A 9213-nucleotide genomic window follows, 5' to 3' on the forward strand; every position below is an offset into this window, starting at 1 on the left:
ACAGGGCTACAGTTACTGTAAGACCGGGTGGCTAGGTCACCATTTAAGCACTCTCCTCTGATATGAGATATCCTTACAACCAGGGAGGGGGGGGCTCTGTCACACCATGTAGTCACACAAGCTACTCACATCATTTTAAGCTTTTTACGGGTGCACCGTGGGGATATTCATTCATTCATTGTTATGATATGAGATGATATGATATGGCATTTATAACGCGCCTATACACAAGTGTTTCATTATAGCTCCTTTCACCATAATTATGGTCCCAACATGCTTTTGCTCAATCGCTCTCAGAGGGACCGGAGTCCAACATTTGGGAGTTGCTATCATGCGTTTGTGCATTTCTGCCCGTGTGGGGAATTGTGTTTAAGGAGATAGAGAGTTATGTGGGATTTTATTTTGCGTTAAAAGTAGCTTCATTCTTAGATAACTGCTGTATATTGTTATACAACTCAGTGGAACTAATTGTATCAGAAGGATGAAGAGCTGAGTAGACCTGCCGAATCTGAACTTGTGGCCATGTGCTAAAACATAGATCCTTGTAGTGGATGCCTTAGTCCACTGAGCCACATACCATAGCTCAGATGCTCATATATGTACCTACACTGTATGCTAAATATTAGTATCATATGCCCTAGTACAGTACCATATGCCTAATATTTCCATGGTATGCCCAAATCCACACACAAAAATCAGAAGATATTACCATCATATTGCTTGGTAATTTCACCATATTTATTGACTGTGTTACACCAGTTACAATATTTGCTTTGCTACTGTCATCATTTGCCTAGCTATGCACCTGTACTCTCAACATATAAATGCATGAACTCACACCTATACACACGCTCAAATATGTACACTAATGCACAATGTGCTCATTTATCCCCACATGCACTCACTCTTGTCAGCAAACATGCACTAATGGCAACATGCACTCACCCAACCACACACCCAAAGATACACACAAACACTTCACACATAACCAAATGCATGCCCATCCACACGCTCTCATAAAAATATGTATAGACAACCAAACAGGCACATGTGAACTGACACTGTTGGGAGTCACGTACAGCATCTTAGCCAGGCAACAAGGTTTAGGTTGAGAAAAACCTATTAGCAAGTGCCACAGTTTAGCAGGTTGAGTTTTATACAGAAGATGGCACATGTAACACTTTTAGTTAGTTCTGACAGCTAATAGATACATCATTTAGCAACACAGAATGAGCAGCAAATTTATTAATGTTGTGGTTGCAGAGGTTATAGATAGGGCAGTGCACTTATTTATTTATTTGCATTTTTAAAACGCACAGCCAGGGGGCATCGAGGCGCTGTTATAGGAATATGTCTCTTAGTTGCGTATTTATTACGCGCTTAATACTGTAGGGTATTTTGTGGATATTTGGGGCTTCGCGGTATTTTCTTACCGCCAAAATACCTTTAGCAATAATCACTCTCTGTATTCATATTGGGTCACACATAACAATAATACATTGCATTATTTCAGAATTCAGACCTATTTAGATGATGTGCGCGGTAATTTGCGTGGTTGGTTGGTATAGTGGTTGGTTTATTTGTGGCCCCAATATCCAACATCCCTTGTTTTTTATCTAGATTGTTCTTGATCACTAGAGAGACCTCAGGCCTACATTTTAGGGATACCACATTTTCAGTGTTAGTGTTGTGTGCCACCATGGGCTATTGTGGTATTTTTGTGGTAATTTCCACTACCTTATATACAGTATGGAACTATGTCCAAAGAGTCTCTCTTCCTGTTGGCTCATGTACCTCCAACAGGCTATGCTACAAACAGTCACTCACAACAGTCCATACTGAATAGAATCATGCACACATCTGTTTTAAAATGACAATTGCACTGTTTAAAAATCTACCCCCGTTTAAACCTTTTCCCATGCAAAATGAAAGAGAGAAATAATACACACTAGCTATCTGTTTTCAAATATTTTTGTATTATAGAAATTTCTTTTAAACACAGTTTGACTTTTTTTTACAGAAATAAATGAAATGGTACAACATTATTTGTGATAAAATGAACAGAGAGCTGCGAGAATATATTCAATTGGTAACATTAAATATGCTGATAAGGGACTGGGACTCCCTCGAATACACTGACTGAACAGTTTCGCACACTTTCGCACAGCTCCCACACGCTTCTGTAATTACCTTATCTGATCAGCATGAGTTTTCTCTGGCTATTCTCTTTCTGAATTTGGCTCCCTTGAAGATTAACCCCAGTGAAAACAAGCGTCTGCCGTTCTCAAACCGGGGTTATTGCCTGGAACTCTCAGCTTTTGCAGCAGGAATGCCTCAGCCAGGGAACAGGTCCTTCTCCCAGCTCTGCAAGATCTCGATTGTTCTCCCCCTCTCCTCAAGCTTCTCCAGCAAAGTTCTAATCACAGCCTCTAGCATGATACTTGCTATGACGCTGCTCCAATCAGAATCAATCATGTCATCTCCTCCCTCACTACACAATGGCTCATTTCTACAGTAAAAATTGTAACAAACTGATTTCCTGTTCCTTCAAGCTCTTTGCTTCCTGTAGTTATGTGGACAGAGCAGCAGAGAAAAAAAAAATGAATGTGCGTTTAAAAGTTCACTTTCAGAATAGGCCTAATTCTGCAGTGGAGACACATTTTTATTAGTGTGTTATGTTAAATGAAGTTTTATTAGTCAGGTTAGTTATTAATAAGGTTAGTTATTCATTTTCAAATGTGTCTCTTGCAACATAGGCATTTCAGGTGAAAAATAGTGTGCATTTTGAATGTGCACGTGTGCTTTTAACTGTAAAAATAGATTTGCATCTTATATGTAAAAATCGTTTTTGACTGAATAGCCTGTCTTTACTTATATGTCCATGTTACTCTGGCAACACATATAGCAATGCACCACACCCATGTGGTGGTGCTGCATCAAAATAAAAATGTTACCTGTGCAGTAGTGCTGTACTGTGTGCTGTAACACGCCAAATATCCTTACAATACCCAGAGGTTTCTAAGCGCGGACCCGGGGATCAAACCTGTGTTGGTTCGTGTCGTCTTGTTTCCAAGGTAAGCACGTTGCCCCTGAGCTATCCTCCCGGCGTTACAGGCTCTGTATTTAGAAATACTACACAAAGTTATGCTTTGAGTGAGGAGCGAGAAGGGAGCTGAAGGAGGTGGAGAGAGACGATGGAGTCCAAACGATATTGTAAAAGCGAGGTCAGCGGATCGACATGGCAAGCGTGCCACCATTTTGGATTTTAAGGCCTAGCACATGATGAACAGAATAAAGGTCCTGATGTGGAGCTGCGGCTCTATTTACCTCAGTCCCAAAACAAATCCCCTTTCCATCTCCCAAGAGAAAAGCCGCAATCAGAGGCACATGCGTGGCTCAGATAACCGCTATTTGTATCCAGCTGTAGAGCTCAAAGAGGTTGAAAATGTAATGTTAGATGTGGGGTGGATAGGGAAGGATGCACCATTTGAAGGACACATTCATGAGTGCTTGTGATGCCAACAGGCCAGGCAAAGATTTAGGGGACTACTGACCCCACCCAAGGAAAGGTCATCCCATTTCAATTACAAGTAGACGCATAACCGAAACAAATGAATCCCTGAAATTCAAGCTCAAGAGTGGTGCCCGGGTTGTGTCATTACTCAGCACCTGGGGTTTGAAGGAAATAAGGGGGGAGGTGTGTCTGAAAAGTATTGTGATTTGGGCACTGGCAAAATGGGGGCCCCTGCAGTCCCCGCAATTCAGGGTGCCCCGCCAGCACATGTCCTGCGAGAGGGGGCCTCCTTGGACAAAAAACCCAAAAAAACCAGGGTGTTACAGCCCCGGCGGACCGTGAAGTCAGGCGCGGAAAATCTAAATCCCCATTCCCATTTGAGTCCGATAGGACTCAATGGGAATGGGGAGGACGGAAGCACCGGCACCGTGTGCAACAGTGCCGGTGCTTCCGTGTAAGTCTGTGGGCAGGTGCCGTTGCGCCTGTCAGGTCTGACCCTGGCGGGCGGGGCGGCACCTGTCCACAGACTCATTGTGTGCCTGTCTGGTAACAATGGTGCCAGTAGGCTTACCGGCACCATTGTTACCAGACCGGCACACTTACAATGAGGCCCATTATTTCTGTTACAACGTAACAGAAATAATTTCTTTATGAAGGCAGAGTGACTACAAAAAGAAACTATTTATTTTTTAAGTCTGAGGGCTCCCCTCACCCCATGACATGGAAGCCTCTAGGCTGGAGGCCTCCATTTCATAGGGTGGGGGATGATTTCAAAAATAACACATTTATTTTTGAAGTCTCTCTGCCTTCATAAAGAAGTTATTTTCATTATGGTTCGGTCCTTAACAAAAATAATGTCTTTATGAACCCGGAATGACTTCAAAAAGGAACCATTTCTTTTTAAGTAATAGGGCTCCGCTCAACCCCATGATGTGTGCGAGTGTATGGTGAAAGGGTGCACACTTAAATATATAAGTGGCTGCCTGTGTGAGTGTATGGTGAAAGGGTGCACAATTAAATGTATGGGAAGCTCGGTGTACATGTCGTGTTTATGGTGAAAGGGGGCACACTTAAATGTATGGGTGGCTGCCTGGGTCTGTGTGCCTGTATGGTGAAAATGCACACTTAAATGTATGGGTGGCTGCCTGGGTGTGCCTGTACGGTGAAAGGGTCCACACTTAAATGTATGGGTGCCTTCTTGGGTGTGCCTGTTTGGTGAAAGGGTACACACTTAAATGTATGGGTGGCTTTGTGTTTCCGTGTGTGTGTGTGTGTGTGTGTATGGTGAATGGTGTGTGTGCTTGTGTTCAGGGGTGCAACAATACCTACATTTCGTGGGGGTGGGTTGCTAACCCTTCAAATGTTGGGAGAGGTGCTAACTTCACGGGCGGTGGGGGAGGGTCATTTGTGTGGGGCATCTAACTTCTTTATGCATTCTAGTGAAACTATTCTAGTGCAGCTTCAATGTCACAAGCAGTTATATCTCTCCTTTAAGGCTGGAAGCACCCACCTAAGGACTGCTGTGAGAATAAGCGGTTTCTTGTCCCCTCTCTATCCTTCCAATCACTTCCCTGGCATGCAAGTACTAAACCCACATCACGATTTCAATTGCCTAAACAATTATGCATTTGAATGCAGGTAGTAAAAGTTAAATGCTTTACGTTAGTATTTGCTGGGCCTTTGCAAACAGTGAAACCCAGGTGCCGTTTAACATCTGTGTCCTGTTCTGTCCGGCAACGGCTCGGTAGGTCAGCCAGGTCGAGTCAACATAGCCCAAAATGTTAAGAGGGCAGGGAGTGGGGGGTGAGATGGCTGAAGCCCAGTCAGCTTAATGGCGTAGCACCACTACTTGTCTTTAATCCCTTGGTTACTTATTGGTAATCTTTATTCTGCGATAAAATACCCTTGATAAGTGTTATTGCTTCGACTGGCATTTTGGTGAAACCAGTCTAGGTATGTCTAAATATGGCCTAGCATTCTTTACTGTAATATGTTATTATGTGTCTAGACTGGTCTACATTGTGCAGTCAGTTGGACATGTTTTCATTGTGGCATGGCATTTGTTATAGCAAAGCATTATATTAATTAAAACATTAATGTTTCGGTGCACTGTTGGTGACTTGCATGTATTGGATTTTTGGATTGGTGTTACCCTACAAAACAATTGCAAACTCTCTGGCCTTTTAGCCAATTCTTCTCAGAAAGTGTGCTGTATAATGCTTTTAAACACATATGTATACCTTTCTCCAAGTGCAGTGTGCAATGTACCCCTGCAGCAGCACGTTTGTGCGTATTTTGCAAGCGTGGTAATCTAGGCCAGCCCAGAGAGTGACGTAACCTGTGATTTGTTGCCAAGTTGGGGGTGGCCCTCAGCACGGATCGCAGGGGGGCCCTAAATTTTGTGTTTTGCCACTGGATTTGGGATAGGAGGAGTAGAGGTGATGCCAATGTGTGTGTCATGGCGTCTGGTATAATGAGAAGCCCCATTGTCTTATCAAAGCAGAGATGGCCTCGCCGTTTTTAGGTTGAACGTGCCTGGGCTGGAAAGGTGCACATCACGTGACAGTTAATATGTATTACTGTATCAATTGTAGGAGTAGCTGGGTGGCTCTGAATTTTAGCTGTGAGTCTCTACATTTCAATGCTAGCTCATCATTTTAGCATGCTCATGTTAGCATGGGTTTGAACTGTAATAGAGACCCAAGGGGGAAACTCATTTCTGGACCCAAGAGCGTGAATCTCAGGCAAAATTAAAAGGATGCCAATGCACAGAGCATATGCTTGAAATTGCATGTTACTTCAGGATGATATTTCAATGGACTAAGCTCTACTAAACATAATACTAATATAAATGAACATACTAACCCAACCCCACTAACATGGAACTGAATCCCTTAATAACATTTAGTGCAAATTAGTCTGTAATGAAATAGCCTGAAGGCAGATTGGAAAATGCATGATTCTCTTTAAAATAGGAAGTTAAACGCGCAAGCTGAATTTGCCCTGGGTGATAAAAAAAATGTGAAGATCCATTTTACTGAAAACATGGCATTGTGTTGAGCAGGAAACTCATGGAGAAATAGATCTTTTGCTATCCAGCAATGAAATCACATGCCATTTCGGTGGAATGATCTGCTCAAGGGGAGGGATTGCCCTTGAGTGGCAGGGGGATGTAACAAAAAGAGTTGTGAGAGGAAGTAGCTGGCAGAAATCTTTGGGCACTGGGAGGCTGAGTAACAGGGATCTGGCTGGAGGCAGAGTTCAGTGCTGGCAGGCCATCTGATGTTGAAGCAGTTTCTTATCTGAGTGACCCCGGGTGGGGCAGGCAGAAAGATTGATGATTTCCATGCACAGCTGAACTAGAAATATCCCCAACATATCTAGGTAAATATAAGTTTAATTGAGGAGCTGCTGGTATGAATGAGGTCAGGTAGTTAGGTCATTTCATATCAGATACTGTCTATTTTTTTATTTAACGGGCATGTAAGTCTGCATTTATGTTGAAACCATTGCTGTTTTTTTCTGTTTCTCAAAGTGTATTTCTGTTGCCAAGTTCCACGCTGACAAGGACAGCCGGCAAGACTTGGCACAGACAAAACACTGAAAGATAATGAAATGCATTTGCACCGCTTAAATATAACATGAGCATAACTGTTTTCCTGTGTAAGTTGCATATTACTATTTATATGATAAATACTGATTTGAAAGTAACCTGTAGTCTTGTTGCATTTATGCTGCAGCCAGTCCTTTTAATTGCTATGCACAAAGAGACAGGGGCACAGTAAAAAATATCTCAAAGTGAAGTAACTGCTATGAACTGTTTAGCTAGAGAGATTGAATGAATGTGTTGTATTTCAATTGCCTGCTTTACTAGTGGTGAAATTCAGCGAAAAGGGCATATTGTGGTATTGTACATAAGATACCACGAGGAAACATGAATCATTCATCCAGAGTGTATAAAGTCCAGTAATTTGTTTGTTGTTAGTGACCTTGGTAAAAACAATTACTAGGCAATATTCTGAAATTAGTCTCCCACTGTAGAAAAACACCAACAAGTTACTACAATATACCACCATAGTAAAAAACATACCACAAAGTAATAAGTATAACCCTAGAATATATCCAACACAATATACCTGTTAGCCAATCATGTGCTAGGATCCCATAGTGATGATGTAGGCCACGTGCATAGGGGTACAGGCTAAGATAAGTTGTGCCCAATTGGCCCAGGGTCTACAGCAGGGTATTAGCATGTTATACAGGTGGTATCCAATGAAGATGGTGGCATGACATTGAGCCTCATTCCAAGTGTGGCGGTCTGGAAACAAGAGTGCCGGTAAGCTTACCGGCATCCTTGTTTCCAGACTGGCACACTACAAATCTGCTTGCAGGTGCTTTTGTGCCCAGCAGGGTCAGACCTGCTGGGCACAATGGCCCCTGCAGGCAGACTTTTCACGGAAGCAACAGTGCCTCCGTCTCCCCACTCACATGGAGTCCTATTCGGCTCCACGGGAATGGGGAGTTATGAATCTGCTGGCTGACTTCCTGCACCGCCGGGACTTGCACTGTTCCGGTGGTACTGGGAAGTCAGGTGGCGGTTTTAGTCTTTCCGAGTCGGTGGCAGCCCACCGGTGGCACCAGCGGGTTACCGCCAACCTCGGAATAAGGCCCATTGGCTGATGATGTGCGATTTCCCAATATATATAACCTGAAACTTTGTGGGGCGTGACGAACTCTGTGTCATTTCGGTTCTATGGGACCATCTGAGACTTTTGCATATAATAACCCCTGTTTTCCCTTGCAAAGTGGTGCAGTGGGTGTTTGGCCCTTTTGGATTATTTTTATTGAACTGGTTGTGGGTCACATCTCTCTTCAAAATTGGTTACCCTGAAATGATTCCAGATTCTCTGTGAGGTCAGGGGTGTGCCAGCTGTGCATCCTGGGTTGCGGCGCCTGTCTGCAGTGGCCAGTCCCCAGTGCACGACTTGAAGAGATTTACAGGAGCCATGTTGCCACAAGGCCTGCCTGCTTCTTGGAGCTGGGTGCTGTGCCCAGTCCTTCAGCCGAATTGAAGGAAACCCCATATTGGAGGCGCTCGAGAGAATGCACAGATGTAAGCGTACCTTTGCGGAAGAAACAGCAAGGGATGAGTATATGTGAAGTGAGTTGATTTCGAGCATGTGAACTGTAAATGACCACGTGCCAATATATATTTTTTTATATATAGAGAGCGGAGTCCAGAGGGATCTCCTCCATCGAGAGGAAAGGTGATGTCACGGTAATAAAGTGTGAGGAAAAGAGAAGAGCGAGGAAATGGGATCTCCTCCATTACTGGGGAAAGGAAGCACTGAAAGTAGAGTAGAGTTCTAGTATATGAAGGACCTTTGATCCCTCCACTCATCAAAAGGAAGTGTGAGGAGGGGAAATTCCCTTGTCCTGAGGCAAGGGGACAGAGGAAGGGTCTAAACCATTGTGTAAATAAGTGTTGTCTTGTTGTGTGGTGGGCCTGGCATCCCTTTGCCTAGCATAAGGGAGCAAAAGAGGTAAATTCCATTGTGTTGAAGAGGAGGCTGTAGAAGGGTCTAAACCATTGTGTATATAATTGGTTTAAGGTGTTTATGAAATTGTAGTAGTGGTTGTGGAGAGGTGTGTTGTAATAAGTGTGGTATGTGTGGTGAGAAGAAAGTGGAGGGGCAATG

The sequence above is a fragment of the Ambystoma mexicanum genome, chromosome 6p (assembly GCF_040938575.1).
Source record: "Ambystoma mexicanum isolate Mex_15411 chromosome 6p, UKY_AmexF1_1, whole genome shotgun sequence".
Classification (NCBI taxonomy): Eukaryota; Metazoa; Chordata; class Amphibia; order Caudata; family Ambystomatidae; genus Ambystoma; species Ambystoma mexicanum.